The 23,748-nt window shown below is 44.4% G+C and overlaps 1 protein-coding gene across 2 annotated transcripts in view; it reads left to right on the top strand.

Moving 5' to 3' along the window:
• Positions 1–542: 542 nt before the first annotated feature.
• Positions 543–23,748, top strand: part of LOC147610359 (NEDD8-conjugating enzyme Ubc12-like) — a 67,443-nt gene continuing 44,237 nt past the window's right edge. Inside the window, exon 1 of one of the 2 annotated variants that reach the window (XM_086786091.1) lies at positions 543–689. The gene's annotated coding sequence lies outside the window, so the exon portion shown is untranslated. Of the gene's footprint in view, positions 702–23,748 lie in introns of both variants that reach the window. The other variant, XM_086786090.1, reaches the window with a different exon arrangement.

The raw sequence follows: 23,748 nt of genomic DNA, 5'->3' as shown, positions 1-23,748 counted from the left end.
GTACCATTCAAGTTGTGCAATCTCTTTCTCATACTTGAGCTCTATTGTTTCTCTCTCTCTCTCTCTCTCTCTCTCTCTCTCTCTCTCCACTATGATGATGATATTCAATCCTCCATAGCTCCATGTGTGATCCTGTGGATGCCAACACCTACATGTACCTAGTTACTAATTATTTTTCAACCTTTAAATTAGAAATAATATAGTTCAAGGGTTAATATAAATATATTGACACTAAAGTAATATTTTTTTTCCATCAACTTCAAAGGTCCCTAAGGTTGAAAAGTCATGTATGGACATTGCAACCTCCAAATTATGGACATAAAAAGACCATGTTCGTTGCACTGTTATAGCCAATAAGAAAATGCCACCTTGGATTTTGTGTTTCTTAACTTTTATTGTAAAAAAGTTAAAGCCTTTTAAGCTTTATAAAGGGGTGGACATTATTTTAAAAAATGGGAGTATCCAATAATTAGCTCTTTACGTGCCTCTTAGCCTTTAGGCCTACAATGCCTTTTTTTTAAGCTGCCACCTCCTTAATTAAAGGCACTTATCACATTAAAAAATTTGGAAGATAAACGGAAGCGTATTGTCTTACAACAATCATTTGTAAACACGCCTCTTGTTACGCTGGTGACTGTGTTGGCGCGATACCTGGACGTGGCAGTGTGATCGACATCCTTGCAGAGAAGGTGCGTGTAGCTGTAAGTGCTTCGATCTAGCCTCGATTGTCTTGCTCATCGTTTTTTGATATGCTTCTCGTCTCTCTTTCAAAAACGCATATGTTTTTCATGGTGGAGCTAGTGTGGCCCACACAGACTAGGGGTAGGGTAGTTTAGCCAGTCCTCGTCATGTCCGCAGAATCATGGGTCATCATTCATGACCTTAGACAGCACACTTCAAAGCTGGTATATCCTTTGGAATCTTCTGATGGGCTGTCTGTCATGTGTACCGCGGACATTGATTATCCCTTGCCCTGTACTCTATATTGGAAGTCCCTTACCGATAATGATGATGTAATGTAGCCACCTGCTGGATGGATGTTCCGATGCATGAACTTTACACCTAAAATGATGTCTGGCACCATCAAAAGTGCCATCATAATTGTAAATGTTTGTGGAGCTTGAGCTTCACATTCTATGTTTAGGAATATATGTAGCAATCGCTATCTGAGGCTATTTAATGACAAAGCCCCGCCCATCGGAAGGTCAGGATTTGGATGGGCGAGATCGGTGGCAGAGATGGAGCCCTGGGATGGCTGGAAATTACATTTATAACCTTTCTTGAGAAATATGATAGATTTTTCTTGGAGCGATCATTCTTTGATTGCACAAGGAAAGTATATTCAGCAAGAAACTAGAAACCAGCACCAGGTCTCAAGAGGCATATAAACACAAGGAAAAAGAGGGGAAAGATCGAGGTAAAGGCACTTGAGTTTAGAGCCCGCAAAGTTTATGGAGGAGTCTGTTGATGCGACACGTTCCAAGAGAGTGGGGAATCAAATGGAGAAACAAGTTTACACGAGGAAATGTGGAGAAATGGGGTCTCCACATAAATATATGGCCGGGGCAAGAGATGAAGTCTAAAAATGAGCTCAAGGGTTCTATTTGGAAGTTTAAAAGTGGGAAATATGAATTCATGCCTATAAAAAAGGGCCCCTAGCTCTTGTGGAGCAACAAGAGCACTTGGAGCTCACACTTGTAGCCCCCGCACTCGCACATGGAGGGCCCTATCCTTCTTGCGTTTCTCCTCCTTGAGAGTCTCATGTATGATGCTTTGTGGGTTTGTGCTTCTTCACCATCTCAACCCAAGCTTTCTTGGTGGTTTGCAGTCCTTCAACCAGCCTTCTGTGTATGTGGAACCTTAACTTTTTGACAAATCTTACAGGCTTGTACACGTGCATAGGCATCACGCCTCATCTTTGGCCAATAAAAGGATCGTTCTAATTTCTCGAGGGTACTATTGATATCCCATCCTCCAACTAAGGAGTCATGGGCATCATGGAGAAGAGCGGAACGCTTTTCCCGAGTGACACAGAGACGGTTCTTGTAGAACAACCAACTGTTCTGAACTGAATAGTGGCCAGGCTCAGAATTGAGGGCCAAAGCGTACTGAGTACCAAACTCAGGGGAGTCGACATATTGGTCTTTCATACTATCTAAGTCCTTCCCCGTGATTTCGAGAATGGTAGAATCTTGGATTGCCTGGATGTTGGCCTTTCTACTAAGAGCATCTGCCACACTGGGTTATGCTTACCAGGGATATATTCAATCATTCCTTCAAACTGTTGGAAGAGTTGACTCCACCTGGCCTGTCAATCACTCCACTGGGGACTTGGCACTTGGTGGTCTGTTTTCACTGTGAAAACCTGTCCATAAAGAAAAGGCTTCCAATGTTTGAGTGCTGTGATCACACCCAAAAGCTCTTTGTCATATACTAAATAATTCTTTTCGGTGACATCCAACTTTCTACTGTAATATGCCACGGGTCTATTGTGCTCTGCTGGAGAACTGCACCTATGGTTACATTGCTTGCATCGATAATGACTTCGAAAGGTTCATCCCAAGATGCTAACTTTAGTACAGGCGCTTCTAAGGCAGCTTTTTGGAGTGCACGGAATGCATCAAGTGCCTTGCCTGTAAACTGAAACTTTTTGCTTGCGAGTCTTCACCCCCTTGAGCAAGTCGGTAAGAGGTGCTGCAAGGTTGGAAAACTGATGGACATGGGTCATAGTCACAAGGGAACGTCGTTCCAAGCTCTTGGAACGGGGGAACGCGTTCCATAGAGATAGCCGTTCCCGTTTCCGTTCCAAAATGGCACCGCAGACCATGTAAGAAATATAAGTGAACTATGTATCATGTAGAACACATCTATGCATTATCATGGCCACTACTGAGATGGTTTGAGGTTCTTTCTTTACTATGACTCTTTCCAAAGCATTTACAGATATATAAAGTAAATTTATAAACACATTTATGCAATGATGTGGCGTTCCCGATTCCGTTCCCTTTTATTCAAGCTTTTCGTTCCCGTTCCAAACAGTCATCCGTTCCCCAAAACGTTCCCGTTCCCTTGTGACTATGACATGGGTACTCAAAAGGTTCATCCCAAGATGCTAACTTTAGTACAGGCGCTTCTAAGGTAGCTTTCTGGAGTGCACGGAATGCATCAAGTGCCTTGCCTGTAACTGAAACTTTCTGCTTGCGAGTCTTCACTCCCTTGAGCAAGTCGGTAAGAGGTGCTGCAAGGTTGGAAAATTGATGGACATGGGTACTGGAGGCCTGACAAAGACCTACTGTAGGTCTATTGTCCTGTTGGAGAACTGCACCTATGGTTACATTGCTTGCATCGATAATGACCTCGAAAGGTTCATCCCAAGATGCTAACTTTAGTAAAGGCGCTTCTGAGGCAGCTTTCTGCAGTGCACAGAATGCATCAAGTGCCTTGCCTGTAATTGAAACTTTCTGCTTGCGAGTCTTCACCACCTTGAGCAAGTCGGTAAGAGGTGCTGCAAGGTTGGAAAATTGATGGACATTGGGTACTGTAGGCCTGACAAAGACCTACGAATGAGCGGATTTCTTGGGCGCGGTCTTAGGAATGTCCCAATCTAAGATTTCCTGAACCTTTGATGGATCTTGTCTAATCCCATCGGAACCAATGATATATAGCCCAAATACTGAACTTCTTTAACACCAAAGACAAACTTTTTGGCGTTTATGTAGAGCTGATTATCTCGCAAAAGTTGCAAGACTTTCTCCACATCTCTCGTGCTGCTCCGCAGTGGCTGAGAAGACTAGTATGTCATCAAGGAATATGAAAATATACTTCCCAATGTGGACTGCGAAATTCCTAGACATCATCTTATTGAAGGTTGCGGGTGCATTTGTAAGCCTAAAAGGCATGACTACGAACTAGTGACCACGCTCTGTTCGGAAAGTTGTTTTTGGAATGTCAGCTTAAAAAATGCGGATCTGATGGTAACCACGCTTGAGGTCGATCTTAGTGAAAAACTTAGCACCGTCTAAACGCTCCAAAATGTACTCTATCCTTGGCATAGGAAACTTATTCTTGATGGTGAGTTTGTTAATGCCCTGTAATCTACACAAAGGCGTGCAGACTTGTCCGTCTTTTGAACAAATAGGATAGGTGCAACAAATGGTGAGGAAGAAGGCCGAATAAATCTGGCTCGGAGAAGCTCAGATAACGGCTTTTCTATCTCGTCCTCTAAAGTCTTGGAAAGACGATAGGGAAACCTGCTAGGAGGATCTGATCCAGGGACCAAATCAATGTGATGGTCCTCATGGCGAGAGGGTGGGAGACTCGGCGGAGATCGTCCTTGAGCATAATGTCCTGATTTCTGGACAGGAGGTCTGCTAACTGAGGGACCGAAGATGAAATGGATGCTACCAATGAGGTAGAGGCTGATTGAGCACGAACATAAAGTAGTGCTCCTTCTGTCTCCTTGCAGATAGCTCGTCTGGCCTGGAGATTTGAAATCAATGGGATGCCAAGAATGCTTCTATCCCCACGAATCATGATAGGCTTAAGAAAACCTTCACAGATAGTAAAAGTGTCCTGCCCCCAATCGGGAATAGGCTCATACTGATGGAACCACTGAATTCCTAAGATCATGTCACACCTCAACAGAGGCGAGACGATGAAATCTCGTTGAAATGAGGCCTTTTGAACTTCAAAGGCAAATTGCTGTGCCTTCTGGGAAATGTGGGTGCGAAGACAAGGTGTAAACCCGGCCACATCCAGATGATATGGGACTAATGTGCAGTTCAATTTATTAGTCAATTGGGGAGAGATGGCGTCTTCAGAACTACCCATATCGAAAAGGACTACAAACTGTCGGTCCTTGGCAGAGCCATAAGCTTGTTTGAGGCTCTTCTGTGCAGCATCGCTCTCACCCTCTTGCTTAGCATCAAATACCACTGATGGCATAGGACGCATAGAAGGTAAAAGTTGAATTGCATTGGTGGTAGTAGGCGGGGCTGGAGGAGCTGGGGAGGCTGTGGCAACTGTGGCAGAAGGGGCTTTAGTGGCTTGTTCCGTTTGCCATTTGTGGCAATCCTTCTTACCATGCCCTATGATGTGACAGAAAAAACACCTATTTTCTGACTGATACTTCTTTTGCTCCTCTGGAGGAAGATAACCTCCAGTAATGCCTACTTTAGCCTTTTCATTGGGGGTTTTCTTAGGCTTAGATTCTTTGTCTTTCTTACCCCCTGAACTAGAGCTATTACTGCCGTTTTTCTTAGCATCTTTAGAAGATGCGTTACCTTACACAGCTGTGCAGTGGATTGCTGCTCTGCTGGGGTTTGGTACTGGACTGAGATGATTGCTTGGGCTTGCCTCCGTTCATCTTCATTTCTTCTTTCTGAGCGAGTCAGAGTCCGGTCATATGTATTGGGTTCGAAGTTACAAACTGTGAACCGAATGTTAGGATCCAATCCACGAATGAATTGCTCCATCTTGGCCTGCGCAGATAACCCTAACTAATGTGCTAAAGTAATTACCTTTCCGAAAAACTGAAGCACTGGGGATCCGTTATGTCTGTGTCCATAGAACTCATCTGCTAGACCGGTCATGTACTGGGGCGGGAGAAATCCGGTCTTCAGGTCATGGACAAAGATAAAATACTATAAAATATTTGAAAAATACCAGATAAATCCTAGTTAATTTCCTAAGGCTTCTGTGATGTTCTACGTGATGCACAGGCATATGAATGCATGTTATGCAAAATGCAGAGTGCTTTCTGAAGCAAACCCTAAGGCTTCTACTGACCCTACATGCATGAATGATTCTCTCCAAGTTGGTTAAGGGACTTGACTGATTGGCTGACCCGCTAAGGTTGAGGAATGACCTACGTAGCTCGTGCCTAACTTATCCTGGACTGAGGATATACAATGGGGTCACGCCATATGACAAATATCATCCTACTGGGTTCTTATAATGTAGAGATGTTGCATTGCTGATGATGAGTCATCTTGTCACCATGCACTGAGTGCAGAGTGCATGTGACAGACCAGCAGCTCCCCTCAGTATATATAGCTTAGCCTCATCATTCACTACGGCGTACCACTTCATTGCACATATCCAGTACCATATGTTGTTGCTGTTGCTTCTGCCGGGCTCTACACAACGCAGCTTCATCCTCCTCGCGTGCCATTCAACACATCAGCATTTTTGGTCGGACCACACATTGGGACATGCCACCATTTGGCCACCCAATCGGTCCACCCGTGCTTTCTCATCATGTATGTACATTGGACTAGTGACCATGGCAGTTGTATATGCCGGGGATTGATGCCACTCATGTGATACTGTGGAATTGGCTTTCCGTTGGGACTTGTGCCTTTGTGTACATGCCCGGAAATGCATGGTGGATTGGTGTTCCATTGGGTCTGGTACCTCGTGTACTTATCTGGAGCACGTCTATTTTGGTATAGTCTCATGAATGGGATTGTCCATACCAGTGTTGCATTGCATAGCATCTTTATGTGCTTGATTGCAATTGAAATTGTATGTTGTTTTCATGCTTGCTTGACCAATGTGTAGTTCTAGGTAAGGGGACGCCTGCCCGGTTGAAAATGTGTATACACAACACATGCAACATGGGCTGCAATTTTCTGTTGGTGCAGGTATTCCACATATCTCTCAGTGTGCTCATGAGGGAGAAGCTATGGCTGAAAATGCATCAATGCATGTTGAGGGGCCAGCCATGCCTCATGCTTACAGGACACATGTATCTATGCCTTATGCATCACCTTTTACTCCTAAAATGATACCAGTCATAGGGGCTGTCCCAATGGATAAACTTGCGGGAAAACATGTTGAGATGCAGGTTCATGAATCAAAGTCTCGTGACTTCAAAGCCGGAGACAAATCTGTGAAGTTTGACACATATCATGGGGAATATGATGTATCATCAAAGGCACTTGCTTTTATTGCCCAGTTTGATATTGATTTCAATGATGCTCTCACCGAAGCCTGTTAGATCATGGGGAGAGTTCAAGGAGAGGTTCTATGTCCAATTCTTGCCTCCTAATGCATTGAATGATATAACAATGAAGTGGGATTGGGTGAAGCAAAATGAGGGGGAAACAGTGAATGCATATGTGCAAAAGTTTTGGAAAGTGCTTTTGGAGGTGTCTCCATTTATGCATGTCACTGAGGCGGAAAGGAAGAGAAGGTTTCAATCGGGATTGCAACCCATGTACAAAGCGGGACTACAAATGTATCCTGGTCACACCTTATACCAACTAATTGCAGCCACCACTGCCACCGAGCAATTGGAACTCAAATTGAGTCTATCCAATAAGGCTAAACCCTCATTTCAAGGCAAAGAGGGGTCTGTCCAAAACTTGCAAAATAATGGACAACCACCTAAAAAGGACCAAAACCAAGATAAAAATGGTCCAGAGGCTGAAAATAACTCTACCTAGAAGCGTCCCTTCAAAGTGAGAGACTATGGTCTCACTCTGGAGCAGAAAAAGCAATTTATGAGCGAGGGGAAATGCTTTACTTGTGGTAGCAACGAGCATATTGCAAATGCATGCCCAAACAAGAAGAAGCGTGATAATGCAAATGCATCAAAGCCCAACGTGCATATGGTTCCGGATGTGCAGGGCAACACTTCACATGATAGCAAAGACAGGGTTGTATGTAAAGCTTGGGGACAACTTAAGGATCAGCCCACTTTGTTCATGTTTGATGATTGTGTAACTGAGAACTTCATATTTACACAGATGGCAGCTACTTTGGGTATTGAAGTGGAGGACATGGGTCCTCAAATTGAAGTAGGGGTTGCCTTTGTTGGTAGAGAAGTGCAGGTTATGCCTATTATTGGCAAGTTGCGTATACACATTCAAGGCTATGTGGATCATGAGGACTTTCTTGTGGCGCCTTTGAATGATTGTGATGTATTACTTGGAAAGCCTTGGCATACACACATTGATCCGTGCAAGGCTTACAAGACCAACATGATCACCTTCATGCATAAAGGCGGAGAGCATGTAATTGATGCTGGTGAAGAGGGTGATACCATTCCCCTTGTATCTCATGTACAAATTAAGAAAGTAATGAAAAAGAGTGTTTTTGTGTACTTGATTTTTGTACGGGATCATGTTGAGGAAAATAATGTGCAGGTAAACACTCTTAGTAATGATAGGTTGAAATTCTTGCAAGAGTATAATGATTGTTTTGTTGATGAGTTACCAAATGAGTTGCCACCCATATGTCCAGAAGATCATCGCATTGATCTTGTGCCGGATAGCTTACCACCTAACAGGCCAGCCTATCGTGTAAGTGCATCCCAAAAAGAGGAGACCATGAAGCAGGTAAATGAGCTTCTTGAGAAGGGATTGGTTCAGCAAAGCTCTTCACCATATTGTTCACCCGTTCTCTTGGTTCAAAAGAAGGATGGATCCTTTTGTGTGTGTGTGGATTATAGAGCTTTGAATAAGCTTACTATTAAGAATCGGTTTTTGATTCCACGCATAGATGACATCCTTGACAAGTTAGATGGATTGGCATGCTTTAGCTGAATCGATCTCAAGAGTGGGTATCATCAAGTGCGTGTAGTGCTTGAGGATGTACACAAAACTGCTTTCAAGACAACATTTGGGCTTTATGAGTATCTTGTTATGCCTTTTGGTCTTACGAATGCCCCAGCTACATTCAATAGAATGATGGATCGCATATTCCGTGGGTATAGGAAATTTACAGGTGTCTTCTTTGATGACATCCTAGTCGTCTCGAAGACTGAAGAAGAGCATAGAGCTCATTTGGCTATTGTTTTTGAAGAACTCTGTAAGCAAAAACTCTTCATAAATGCAAAGAAGAGTGAGTTCTTCTTGTCAGAGATACATTATCTTGGACATATTGTGTCTAAAGATGGAGTGCGGATGGATCTTGCAAAGATTGATGCAATTCGGAATTGGTCCGAATTGAGTTCGGTGCATGAGATCCGTAGCTTTCTTGGATTATGCTCTTATTATTGCAGGTTCATTTGGCACGTTACATGGATTGCTTCTTCTTTGCATGATTTGACAAAGAAGAAGGCTACATTCAAATGGACTAATGTAGAGAGGGATGCATTCCTCAAATTGAAAGATGCAACTACTCATGGTCCAGTGTTGATCATTCGGGATTTGCAAAAGCCTTTTAATGTGGAATGTGATGCCTTTGGAAATTGCATTGGAGCCCTCCTAAATCAAGAGGGACATGTTGTGGCTTACGAGAGCCGTAGATTGCATGATGCAGAGCTTTCTCTTGGCATTTATGAGAAAGAGCTCTTGGTTGTAATTCATGCACTCACCATATGGAAACATTACTTTCTTGGGGCTGATTTCACTGTGAAGACAGATCACTAGAGTTTGAGGTATTTTCTTACCCAAACTAAATTGTCAGAGAAGCATATAAGGATGGCTAATTTCCTCTCTATGTTTAATTTTCAGATCTTATATACCCTAGGAAAGAAGAATGTAGTGGCAAATGCATTGTCACGAAAGCCGTATGTAGCAGCTATTTCGGTTGCCTCTCATGGAGACTTGTCTACCATGCGTGATTTGTATCATACGGATGCTGATTTTGCCACTATTTGGGCTGATTTGATGGCTGGTCATGCACATGCCTCATATGTGATCAAAGAGGGTTATCTTATGAAAGATAATTGTCTATGTGTGGTGTCTTACATGAGGCAAAAGGTTTTGGATGAGTGCCATGCTCCTCCATATGTTGGTCATAGAGGCATAATGCCTACTACGCACATGATTGAGCGGTGTTTCTTTTGGCCAGGTATGCGGAAGGACATAGAGGCACATGTAGGTGCATGTATCATGTGTCAAAAGGTGAAATTTGATAGGCAAAAGGCATCTGATTTGCTTCAGCCATTGCCTATTCCCACGCAACCATGGGAAAGCATATTACAATGGATTTCATTATGGACTTTCCACGGACCCAACAGGGTAATGATGCTATTTGGACAATTGTAGACAGGTTTAGCAAGCAAGCTCACTTCTTGCCGGTCAAAAAGACCATCAAAGTTGAGCATATGGTTAAAATATATCTTGCACAAGTGTTCCAGCATCATGGAATGCCAAAGTCCATTGTGGGGGATAGAGATCCCAGGACTATAAGTCTCTTTTGGCGGGCCTTATTTCATAACATGGGCACCAAATTGGACTTCTCATCAGCTTATCACTCTCGAACAGATGGGCAAAGTGAGGTTGCAAATTCAGCCGTGTTGGATCTCTTGAAATGTTATGTGGCGGATCAGAAGTCTTCTTGGGAGAAGTACGTACTGCTTGTGGAATTGGCATACAACAACACGGTGCATGCATCGGGAAAAGCCCCGTTTGAGATTGTTTATGGTAAAGTGGTTTTGTCACCCATCCTTCGCACACAAAGGATGAGATATTTGCAGTTGATGAGTATGTAAGAGACTTGGATATTGCTTTTGCTCAGGTGTGGACAGCCATTGCAAGGTCACAAGACAAGCATAAAAAGGCTGCCGACAAGCATAGAAGGCAATTGGATGTTAAAGAGAATGATTGGATATTGCTGAAATTTGAGAAAGCAAGACTTGCAAAGAGGTGTGGCAAAAAGGGTGCATATCCAGGCTCCGACAGTAGCAACAGCCGGCAGATGTGGTACTTGATGTGGTCTATGAAGTGGTACAGATGTTGAATGATGAGGCTTTGCTATATATAGTGGTGGTGTGTTGCTGGTCGGCCTAGTAAAGGGGCTGTTGGCCAGCAGCAAGACCCAAAAAACAAACAAGTCCAAGAAAACCCAAAAATTCTCCCTTTTTAGGGTTGGGAAAAATGCCATTTTCACTCACCCCCTCTCAAGCCAAAAAGGGGACCATGAGAGAAGATGAGAAAAAATGAAGGATGCCAGGGTCCCACACTAACACTCTGGTAGAAGGAATGTATCCCTCTTTGGAAGCGAAGTCCGATAAAGGCAAAGAGGGAGATTGTGATGGCAAAGGTAGTGAAGGTGAGTTGATGTAAATGGGTCGATCGTCTCCCAAAGTAAGATCTCGAAGGGGGCTCTCCTCTGAGTAAGAAGTTCCATTCCTTGTGTGGTCCAGATCGGATTTTGGAGAATCAACTTCTGGTAAGAAAAATTGGTCCTCTGAGAGTGCGGGTAGATGATCCACGCTGTGTGCTCTCGAGGTCTTCAATCCCTTTGCTCACGATAGCTCTGATACCATGTGAGGGAAAAAGTATGAAAGGACCAGATGTAGGAGAAATCAGAGCAAATCAACACGGCATGAAATGTGAGTGTATATATAATGGTGATTGAAAATATGTACAAGAGGCCCTGTGATGTGAGGAGACTCAGAGTAGAAGACCAGTGCAGAAGCAAAGACGATGTCGGAGTGGACGCACGCTCGATGATGAAGGCTCGCGTCGATGTGAGGCGAAGGCACTCCGTGAGGTGGCCAGTGTCGAAGGCTCGCGTCGGTGGATGTAGAGGCTCTTCGAGGTGGTAGTGGACAGCGGAAGGTGAAGTGATGCAGGCTGTGGTGACGGGTGCTGCGGTACCTTAGGGGTGATGAAGAGCAAAGAGGGCTGCCGTCCCGAGTGGTGTAGTGGTGCAAGATCGAGTGACAAGGGTGTTGCAATACCTGAGTGAGAGAGAGGAGCAGAGAGCTCCTTTTTCAGCCATTCTATGGCATCCACAACTTCAGCATCCATAGAGTCAATAAACATGAACGCCTGCAAGCCCTTTAAAAGCGACTCAAGAAGAGCCACGTGCTGTTTTTGTATAGAGGCATTAGCAAGACCATAATGTTGCGCTAATTTCCAAGTGTTGGTAAGGAACACTGGCCAAGCATGATAATCAGCCATGGACACTCTTGTGGAGAAAAGTCGTATCAACTGACGCATATAAACATCAAAAACTTCATGCTCCAAAAAAGTGTGATTTAAGCGCAAAGCAAGCGTCCCAACAAGCCTTTATATGCATCCACAGGATGATAGACCATTTCAAACACAAGCGGCCAATGATCCGACAAAACCTGTTGTTGATCAACCATCATAGTAAGAACCTCTGGCAAAAAGAGATCTTGATGTAAAATATACATCCTATCCAATCTAGCATAAGTGCCCCGAAGCTGTTGTGAGGCATAAGTGTAACCCCTTTCATCTGGATGTAACTAAGACCACATGTCTTGTTTTAGCGACCTTGATGCAAAAGCTTCCCACGCCATTCTCTCCGGGCCATCCATTACAAAATGAGGCGACGTGGCTTGCTCCCTGGAGACACACATATTAAAGTCTCCCATCACAAAGCCAGGATGAGAGATTGAAAGAGCACACAAGTCATTCCACAGCAAACGGCGTGCACGAGCATTATTTGGAGCATACACCCCTAACAACCATAAAGGCGTATCATCCCAAACAATCTGTATCACTAGAAATCTTCCATGAACATCTTGAATCACAAGAGAAGGCTGAAACTGCGAACGAACAGCAAACATAACACCTGACTGCGAAGCAGGATGTCCGCTGTAGAAAACATGAAACCCCTTATATACATAGGCTTTGCCAACCAACTTATGGTGCTTATGTTCAACTGCACACAAAACATCCCAACCATGACAAAAAGTTGTACGCCAAAGCGTGAACTGCTTTTGGCGCGAAGAAATACCCTTTACATTTCATTGTACAATTTTCATAAGCCTTCCCCGAAAAGGAATCAACAAGGCCGTGTACTAGGCCCAGGACAATATGCCAAATCACGAACCTTTTGAAGCATTGCATTTTTAGACATGGTATTTGTGATCTCAGACTGCCCTTGGAGTTCTCGAGCACGTGCCGAAGGGTAATGACCATTCCATGGCGAGATGACCTCACCCTTTGAACCAAACACCAGAGACAATTGTTGTTGTGCTTCTTTTGTTAGGCGACTTCTAATAGGATAGTGTTCTACTCTATCCACCCCACGAGCCCGTGTACCCTGAGAAAGTTGGCCTCCCGACCTCTCAATCCTGGTCTGTTGCTGGGCACCTGAACCCAAAGGGCGACGAGCATATGTATGTAAGGGTCCTTGATGAGTACGCAAAGGCCCCCGCCAAACAGCATCTGAGAACTCCCCCCCGCAGGGCAACAAATCGTGTCTTTTTACCATGTACTTCCACCCATGGCTGCTCAACCTCATTCTGAACATCCACATGTACATCCATGTGCTGGGCATCATGTAAAGGAGCATCATGCTCATCTTCCACGGGCAACTGCCCATCAACGATATCCTTATGTTCGCTTTAAACTACTTGCACGTCTTGATGCTTTGCGGGATGCTAACTGTCAATCTCATCGCTTCTATGATAAGTTGCATCAAAAACATATGCGTGAGAATATTGTTAGGCTGATGGATGCCCAAGGCAACCTTGTTACTCAACCTTCTGAGGTTATTCAGCATTGCATCACGTTTTATGAAGATTTGCTTGCCCCTCGAGAGGATGTCTCGCCGGCTGTCCTTGCTGCAAGGGAGTCGTTGTTTGCTGAAGTACGATATCAAGTTGACCCTGATGCGGCGGTTCAGCTTGATGCTCCTGTCTCAAGGGGAAGTGGAAGCTGTTCTCTCCAAACTTCCCATGGGAAAGAGCCCTGGTTAGGATGGTTTGACAAATGAGTTTTTCCGAAAATATGTTGATCAGCTTGCAGAGCCTTTGACGCTTATTTATCAAAGGGTTTGGGATGAGGGATATATGCCTGCCGATTGGAAGTTGGGCATACTTCGTTTGTTGCCCAAAGTCCCTTCGCCTACTTCTTTGGCTCAATGGCGGCCGATCTCACTTATGGGTATTATGTATAAAATCTTCACAAAGATTTTTGCCAATCTCTTATGCAGAAGGTGCTTCCTACTCTTATTCATCCATATCAATATGGATTTGTGCATGGCAGGAATATTTTGCATAATATTCTTAATGTTCAAATTGGAGTGGATTATGCCAAGGCAAAGAAGCAAGAGATTGTGATGGTGCAGCTGGATCTTGAAAAAGCTTTTGATCATGTCAGCTGGTCTGTCCTTTCTCAGTTAATGATAGCCATGGGCTTTGGTCCCAAAATAGCTAATTTGGTGCATTTACTTGGCTCTGGCTCTATCACGCGGATTATGCTCAATGGAGGACTTTCGGATGGTATTTCTCTCACCCGTTCTCTCCGGCAGGGCTGTCCTCTTAGCCCTCTTTCTTTGCCATTGCCACTCATCCTATGTTATCTCGCCTAGATGCTATGGCATCGCATGGTGAAGTGGTTGGTTTGCATCTCCCTCATGGCAAGCAATTGGTTGCTCAAGCCCTTGCGGATGACACTTTTATGTTTCTCAGGGCCGAAAAAGCCAATATAGATCGAGCAATTGAAGCTTGGAATAATTTTGCATTGGCTTCTGGGCTGAAAATAAATTCAACAAAATTAGCCCTCATTGTATGCACGGAATTTGATCTTGAGGCATTAGGGTGGCAAGGCCGTGTGGTGCATACAGGAGACATTGTTCGTCATCTTGGGTATCCGGTGGGTGTGGATGTGGACCCCCAAGCGCTTCTTGCTTGGATTTCTGCTCAGATCTCGGATAAATTTGTGTATTGGAAAGCTCAAGGATGGCCTATGCACGTGAGGGTTAAGGTAGCTCAGGTTATTATTCTTAGCATGATTTCCTATTTTTTGCCTTTGCTACCTTGGACGCATAAATCTCTTCTCCGTTTGGTTGCTCCCATTCGGTTTATGCTGTGGAAGGGGCAAGGAAATATTATGGGTCAAACATGGATAGCTTGGAATCACATTACGACGCCCAAAAGAATGGGTGGGACTGCTTTATTGGATGTCCGCTTGCATATGGTGGCGCGTAGGTGGGCGCTTTTTTAGGATATGTGTTTGCAGGAGCACCCTTGGGTATTCATGGCTCGTGACTTGATTGAGTTGGAGGGATTGTCACATGGACGGACACGTGTGCAAGCTTCATGGTGGGACATTGTGAATGCGGCTCATCCTGTCCGTATTCGCTCATCTCACATTTTATCGCATATTCTCCTTTCTTGGCTTGAAGTTCTACTATTGGCTCGGTGGGATCCTAGTCATGAAAGACTACTTTTGAACTCTTTGCAGTTTGAAACATTTGTGGAGTCGTGTGTCATTGTTTGGCCAGATAGAGATGCTTCACGTATACGACTCAACCGCATGGTCAAGTTAGGCTTGGTTAGAATCCGAGATGCTGTGATACCTGGTCGTGACAGGTCATATTCGTTTCGTCGTATTGGGCAGCACTTTAGGGTTCCTCGGACATTTCAGCCACTATGGGTTGACATCATGCATGCAGTTGAGCCTTTTACTCCATTGCCTCGGCCATCTGCAGATCAGCCTTGGCTTGATTGGGCACTATGTAAATCTGGTGACTTGATATCACTTTCAGCTAACGAGGTCTATCATAAGCTCGTATCAGAGAAAGATTGGGTTTCAGCCAAGGCCAATAAGGTGTGGGGATTGCACAAGTCTAAATCATGGTGGCAGAAAACTCTTATGCGTGGTTGGCAGTCTAAACTCCCTTACCAAGGTAAGGTTTTCATTTGGAGGATGTTGGTGGGAGGGTTACCTACACGGGACCAGCTCCGCCGTTGTAAAATTACATTGGCCTCTTGCTTCTTTTGCACGACATGCACTGAAACAGTTATGCATCTGTTCATGAGTTGTCCAGTGGCCCGTCAGATTTGGTCTTTTGTCTCTCGCGTTTGGGAGGCAGTAGAGAGGTCTACTGTTTCGGCTCATCAGTGGATATTTGGGATTTGTCCTCAAGTGATTACTTCGGACAGTCATCTTGTGATATTCCATTTCCTTAGATGGACGGGACTTTGGCATATTTGGACTACACGGAATGGGTTCATCTTTGATTCCTTGTGTGGAATACATGGGCACATTCTACGTATCCGCGGTTTGCTGCTTTGGCAGTTTTCTTCTCTTCTCTCATCTCAGCTACTGGATACAGATGTTATTTCCTTATGGTCTACGGCGGCTCGGCTGGCTCATCTTTGATGCTTTTATCTGGATGCTTATTTGGCTAGGAGGCTTTCTTATTAGCGTACAGGTTTGCATGGTCATGATCCTTGAGAGGATCTTTTGTGGGGGTTTTTTTGGGGCCATAGGTTCTGTGTGAGCCTTGTGGTTGATGTACATTTTTACATATAATATAAAACACCATTTCACGAAAAAAAGAAGAAAAAAGAGAGGAGCAGAGAGGGCTTCCCGATGATGTGAGATGGTGAGCAGAGAGGGCTGCTGTCCCAAGGTAAAATGTAGAAGAAAAACGATGATGTACTGTAGGCGAGAGTGGGCTGCTGTCCCAAGATATGTGCTGATGTTAAAACGCTGAGGTGCTGTACTGTAGCAGAGAGTGGGCTGTTGTCCCAAGGTGTGAACTGAAGATAAAACGTTGGTGTGCTCTATGTAGCAGAGAGGGCTGCTGTCCCATGAACTGAAGATAAAACGCGGTGTGCTTGCCAATGATGATGAAGCAGATGTAGTGCAGGCCCCGGCAGCAGCAACAGCCAGGAGATGTGGTACTTGATGTGGTCTATGAAGTGGTACAGATGCTGAATGATGAGGCTATGCTATATATAGTGGTGGTGTGCTGCTGGTCGGCCCAATAAAGTGGCTGTCGGCCAGCAGCAAGACCCCAAAACAAATAAATCCAATAAAACCCAAAAAATTCCCCCTTTTAGGGCTGGGAAAAATGCCATTTTCACACATAGGCAGGAACGCCTTATTTTCTTACATCACAAGTAAGGGGGCAATGACACATGGCTACATACTTGCAAACATTCTCGTTTGCATAGGTTACCAAACATTTGCTACATTCTCACGTTTGCAACACCTTGCAAACTTGACTTTTTTGCAACTTAAAATTTGGGTGGCCGGTCATGTTTTAGGTTTTTCTTGGGTAGCGTGTAAATACTAAACATTGGGTGGCATGGCTCATCAAAGCATACCGAACTAAAACGTTGCTGAATGTTGGGAATCGCACTCAAGTAAATTGCAATGCAGGGAGTATAATTGCCATTCACCTTTCAACATTGTGAAGAAGCTTGAAGGGGTGTGATGCACCCCACCACCATAGCCCACTATAGCCTAAAGCCTGCAATCTTCAGGTAGAGTGTCTATTGATATTTTTGAAATTGGAAACTCTCCCAGAAAAGCCCCAAATTTGACATGTTAGTCTACCGAGATGGTTTTCTTTTGGAAATTGGCCATCTAGTAAATGTCACGAATGCATCTATGCCAAGGTTTGAAGCATTCTTTAGCAAACTTGGCAAACTCGAATGCGAATGCACGAATGCAACGAATGCTTGCAACTATGCATGGCTAGGCCAGTGACATCACTGCTTACACATACAAGCACACTACTGGCTACAAGAGGTGGTTCACACTCTAATACTCACTTAGTCACATAAGTGAGTGTTCACACATATATAAGGGATGTTCACACATAGAGACTCCAAGATACCCAACATTCTCAGCCAACCACCAATGTGCAACAGTCCCTTTCAAATACATACCAACATGTCTAAGCTTTGATCCATCGGCAAACTCTCCTTCATGAAAGGCGGAGATAAAAGATAAAGCTTTGGTGGAGTCATTCTCATCATGGTAGTTCTCAAATTTACAGATTTGTCTCCTATGTTGAACTCTTTGGTTCTCTTGCTGGGATTAACATCCTCCTAAAGGGGTTGAGCACAACCTTGCCACACACTTAAAACTATTAAAGAAGATGAAATGGCACAAAACCAAACAAAATAGCAATGCTGAAATTTAAATGACACTGCAATTGGGTTGGAAAGGACCCCCTTGCAATATGATTGCATTACCAAGGATTCGTCAAGATACAAGTTTCATGGGCATCACTTTGCAAGATTTCCAATGACATTCATGTGATGAAAACACTTTGCAAACACGATTTGTTGAAGTTGGGTTTGATTCCACAACTTTTGTTGCAAAGAACCTCACTTCCCAATCCCTAGGGACTTGTCACAAGTAGCTATGCTCCATTGACATCCATACACAAGCATGTGTGCGCCAGGCTGAGACATAGAAGACCTTAATGGTCAATCACATGGATGTCCAATAGGTTAACTTCGAGAAGCTGTTACCAATGAATTTGCAGTAGAAATCAGCTTTTGGTCAAGTTGTCGACGATAGAAATGCTCAAAAACATTTTCAGTAGGCACATATCCAAAAGATAGTAGTTGAGAAGGACTCCCAAGGGCTGGACAACAGTGTAGCATTCGTTTGCTGGCTGATCCAAGGGTTGGAGAAACAAGAAACCATGCCAAAAATTATGTATATGGACTAGTTATGCTGAAAATTGTCTTCTTCTACCTTCTCATGAAAAAGGCGCCTATTTCCCCAAGGAGAGAGAGAGAGAGAGAGAGAGAGAGAGAGAGAGAGAGAGAGATGAAATGAGCGAGATCCCCTGCGACGCTGTGACCCTATGACCTGCTTGCCTGTGACTTTACGATCTGCTCACCTACAACTCTGCGACTCTGCTTGCCTCCTGCGACCTTGCTCATGTGTGACTTTGCTCGCTTGTTCGCTTGTGATTCTGCTCGCCTGCGTCTCTATGATCTGCGCCCCTGTTCAACGTGTGACTTGATTGCCTCCTCAACTAAGACTTGCGACCTGCTCTCTGCATCTTCCATCTTATTTCTTGTGACCCGTTCGTTTGCTTCCTGTGCTTTGTGTCTGCTTATTGTAACCAGTCGATTTCTGCCTTTTGTTTCTCCTCTCTGTACATCACCTTCTCAGAGAGTGTGTGTGTGTGTGTGTGTGTGTGTGAGAGAGAGAGAGAGAGAGAGAGAGAGAGAGAGAGAGTGACATGTGAGGTCTTCGACCGTAGGAAACACAACCTTAGTCTAACTAAACTACACTTAATGATGTTTAAGAGATAGACAAATATGTGTCAATGCAATGCAGCTATATTAGATGATGAATGCGGTTACAATGAGATCCAAATGGATCTATGCTGCTGAATATACTGCCTATATGCTGAATATATTGATATGCTGAATGTCCTGCTGTCCCACTGTCTTTCCCTTGTCTCTTGGGAAGGAAACACTGAAGGGATGGCTTTGGGACTGATGCAATGCTGATGTGATGCTGAAAACGCAGATGTTCTCCTGTTACCTGTGAAGGACAGGCTGAGGAGATGGATGCGTTTGCTGAACTGGATGCGTTGATGGACTGAATGCTGATGATGATGGATGCGCTGCTGCTGTCAGCCCTTCTGGAGTAGAAACGCTGAGGGACACTTGGCTGAATGCTGAAAATGGACTTGGAGTGCTGAATGGACAGGCGCCTGTATATATATGGGTGAGGGGTGTTGGTCGGCCAGCTTGGCTGTAGTCGGCTAGTACTGAAATGCTCATAACTCCCATAAAATACCATAAATGGTATATAATGCTAGTCGGCTAAAGTAAACATGCTATCGGCTGCCTCCACCATGTCCCAATGCTTGTCTAGATGATTAATATGATGCTACAATGCTGAATCCAACTCATACCATGTGGTACATGCTGAAAACATTCATTTAAATGCCTGAATAATGCCTGATGATGTCTATGATGCTAAAATGATGCCATGTCACTGTACACTTGAATGGTGTGCACGTAACATTCCCCGCTGCTAAACTGTTGCTGGGTGGTATACCTGGCAACCTTCGACTCCTCTGGTGATCCTTCTCCTCCGAACCACTGCCCCCTTCTGTCTTCTGCTGCCGGGACTGAGGTCGTCCGCAGGAGTGAAATCCTTTGAGCCAAGACTCTATGTATTGCGGGAACTGAACAGCAAATGCTGCTAAAACTGCTTGGGAATACCTGAGTCACCCCTGATTTGCCTGTGGAAACCTTTCACCTACCATCTCCGTCGTTCCTGAAGCTCTGAACCTCCTGAGGCGATGTTGGAGCAAACTTCCGTCTTCTGTGGAAGAGAAACCCCCTGCTGCTGCCAGTTGAAGCCCAAAACTTATGTCCTCCTTTGATGATGGATGTCATTCTTCCGAGAGAGTTCATGGGCAACATGTATGCCTTGCAGGTGCAAGACTGACTGCTACGATGACTACTAAGATGACTACTATGCAAGCCATGTGCAACCTTATATGCTGTGCAAGAATGCAGATGGATGGGTTACTAATGCATACCTAAGGGAAAATCCCTAAGGGTGGCCTGCAAGATTTTGAGAACTGGGTTTAACAATGCGGAAGCGATTAACATGATGTCTGACTGAATGACTGATGGAATGAACATGATCTAAGCTTGGTTACCCTGTAACGCTCTGATACCAATGTGACATGTGAGGTCTTCGACCGTAGTAAACACAACCTTAGTCTAACTAAACTGCACTTAATGATGTTTAAGAGATAGACAAATATGTGTCAATGCAATGCAACTATATTAGATGATGAATGCGGTTACAATGAGATCCAAATGGATCTATGCTGCTGAATATACTGCCTATATGCTGAATATACTGATATGCTGAATGTACTGCTGTCCCACTGTCTTTCCCTTGTCTCCTGGGAAGGAAACGCTGAAGGGATGGCTTTGGGACTGATGCAATGCTGATGTGATGCTGAAAATGCAGATGTTCTCCTGGTACCTGTGAAGGAAACGCTGAGGAGATGGATGCGTTTGCTGAACTGGATGCGTTGATGGACTGAATGCTGATGATGATGGATGCGCTGCTGCTCTCAGCCCTTCTGGAGTAGAAACGCTGAGGGACACTTGGCTGAATGCTGAAAATGGACTTGGAGTGCTGAATGGAGAGGCGCCTGTATATATATGGGTGAGGGGTGCTGGTTGGCCAGCTTGGCTGTAGTCGGCCAGTACTAAAATGCTCATAACTCCCATAAAATACCATAAATGGTATATAATGCTAGTCGGCTGAAGTAAACATGCTGTCGGCTGCCTCCACCATGTCCCAATGCTTGTCTAGATGATTAATATGATGCTACAATGCTGAATCCAACTCATACCATGTGGTACATGCTGAAAACATTCATTTAAATGCCTGAATAATGCCTGATGATGTCTATGATGCTAAAATGATGCCATGCCACTGTACACCTGAATGGTGTGCACGTGAGAGAGAGAGAGAGAGAGAGAGAGAGAGAGAGGGTGTCTTAAATACCAAAAAACAACTTTCCATGAGAGACACAGATCGTGTGCAGTGTGTGGTGCTGAATTAGGGTTTTCAGGTGCTGAATTAGGGTTTGAGAGAACGGGTTTTCTTTGCTTTTGTACATGGATTTGGATGACCCGGCTGCTGCTGTTGGTGGCATGGCTGCCAATAGCCTTAACATGGATCTTATTGAGGAGATAGGAAAGTTCTCAGGTACCTTCTCCGGAGTTTGCATGTTTGCTCTGCAGATCACTGGTGAGCTTCTGCAAGAATATGTGAAGGCAAATAGCGTGCAAATGGCTGCAGTAGATAATGGTGGTGTGGTTGATGTATGCATGGAGACTCCTTTGTTGCTACAACAGCTAGCAGATTTTCATGATCGTGCTGCTATCTTCTTCTTTACTGGGCGTATTCCGTTGTTGCCTCGTCTTAGAGCATGGTTGGGCCGCTTGGTGTCGCCGGAGGCACTTGAGGAGATTTATGATGGTCCGAGAGGCTTTTATGAAATACTTCTTCGCACTTCGGAAGCCCGTAGGGCAGTCTTGGAGCAGGTGCCACTCTTTTTGGATGGGCAGTTGGTTCATGTGGTTCCGTGGAAGCCTATGGCAGAGTACCAAGATATGTTGCGCCAGGCTTGCCCAGTTTGGGTTGAAGTGAAACAATTCCCACCAATCTTTTGGCGTGTTTTACTAGGTCTCATGCGGGTATCGGTGATGTCTTGGTGGTGCCTCGAATGACGTTTAGAAACCGAAATTGTCTATGCATGTTGTGGGATACTGGGAGACCTAGGCCGACACATTTGCGTGTCAATATGGTTGGGCTGCAACCTTTATTGTATGAATTGAGGTGGGATACATTTGCTGGCCACTGTTTCAAATGTGGTGAGATGGGCCACTTTGTCTCCGAATGTCCTAAGAATGAACAAGTTGTTGCTACCAAGGATATCGTTGATGGGCAGTTGCCCGTGGAAGATGAGCATGATGCTCCTTTACATGATGCCCAGCACATGGATGTACATGTGGATGTTCAGAATGAGGTTGAGCAGCCATGGGTGGAAGTACGTGGTAAAAAGACACGATTTGTTGCCCCGCGGGGGGGATTTCTCAGATGCTGTTTGGTGGGGGCCTTTGCGTACTCATCAGGGGCCCTTACATACATTCGCCCTTTGGGTTTAGGTGCCCAGCAAAACAGACCAAGATTGAAAGGCTGGGAGGTCAACTTTCTCAGGGTACAGGGGCTCTTGGGGTGGATAGAGTAGAACGCTATCCTATTAGAAGTTGCCTAACAAAAGAAGCACAACAACAATTGCCTCTTGTGTTTGGTTCGAAGGGTGAGGTCATCTCGCCATGGGATGGTCATTACCCTTCGGCACGTGCTCGGGAACTCCAAGGGCAGTCTGAGATCACAAATACCATGTCTAAAAATGCAATGCTTCAAAAGGTTCGTGATTTGGCAGATTGTCTTGGGCCTAGTACACGGCCTTGTTGATTCCTTTTCTGGGAAGGCTTATGAAAATTGTACAATGAAATGTAAAGGGTATTTCTTCGCGCCAAAAGCAGTTCACGCTGTCGTGCCATGGCACGTCTATGATGTGAAACCGTGCATGTGAGGCCATCAAATACACATCCAGATGCATGGGGTTAAGTGCCATGACGAGTCATTATATGATGCCATGTACATATGTTCATATTGTATATGAGGTTCAATAAGACAAGCTGAGGCTGAGTCAGATTTAGGAGTTTTTTTTTGTATATGAGTATGGAGGATGATGTTTTTGCTGTTACTCAGAGCCCATGGGCAAGTTAGAAGCATCCAGTTATATATGATGGCATGAGGGTATACCAATGCACAAAGGAATGCATTTATGAAGGCATGGAGAAATACTTGAATGAGCAATTGGGGATTCTATAAATCACATGGGCCGATATGATGATTTATAAACTATGAAGGTGTCAAGAGAAATGGAGATTTAATGAACATCATAGTGCCGAAGAGTTCATTGAATGTTGGGGAAATGTGGAGATAGAAAACTGCACTTGGACTTCATGGATCATCATGTAGAGGTACATGTATCTTATGTATATCTAATGTGGAGATAGAAAACATGGGGCTTGTAAGCATGTCTTCATAGGTGTGAGAATGCCTTGGGAATCTTGTGTTTGTGCCAAAGCAGAGAATTCAAAGTATCATCGGCTAAAATGCCTTATGGGTGAATGTATGTCATGTGGGGGTCAGACAAGAAACTTCTTATATACCCTCTGGAAGCAACAAGAACACAAAGAGTAATCCATGTTGAAGTGTTTGAGGAAATTGTTGTGACCATTAAAAAGAAGGGAACATCATACCTAAAAGACAAGAATAGTGTGGTGAAAGATGGACTAGCGCTAAGGTTATGCCTTGCATTGGGAATTTTAACCTTAATGCTAAGGTTAGAAACAAAGCACTAAGGCTAGCAGCATACGTGGAAAAAGAAAATGCATTTCTTTTATTTGGGAGTTTTCTAGATAGCATGGAGGAAAATGCGAGCGCAGCCTTTTTCATTGGAAACTCCCGCATGTATAGCTGCAAAAGA

The sequence above is a fragment of the Cibotium barometz genome, chromosome 49 (genome assembly GCF_041138505.1).
Source record: "Cibotium barometz isolate CiBa-2024 chromosome 49, ASM4113850v1, whole genome shotgun sequence".
Classification (NCBI taxonomy): Eukaryota; Viridiplantae; Streptophyta; class Polypodiopsida; order Cyatheales; family Cibotiaceae; genus Cibotium; species Cibotium barometz.
Note: the sequence above shows the minus strand (reverse complement) of the source record. Positions and strands in the feature narration are given on the sequence as shown.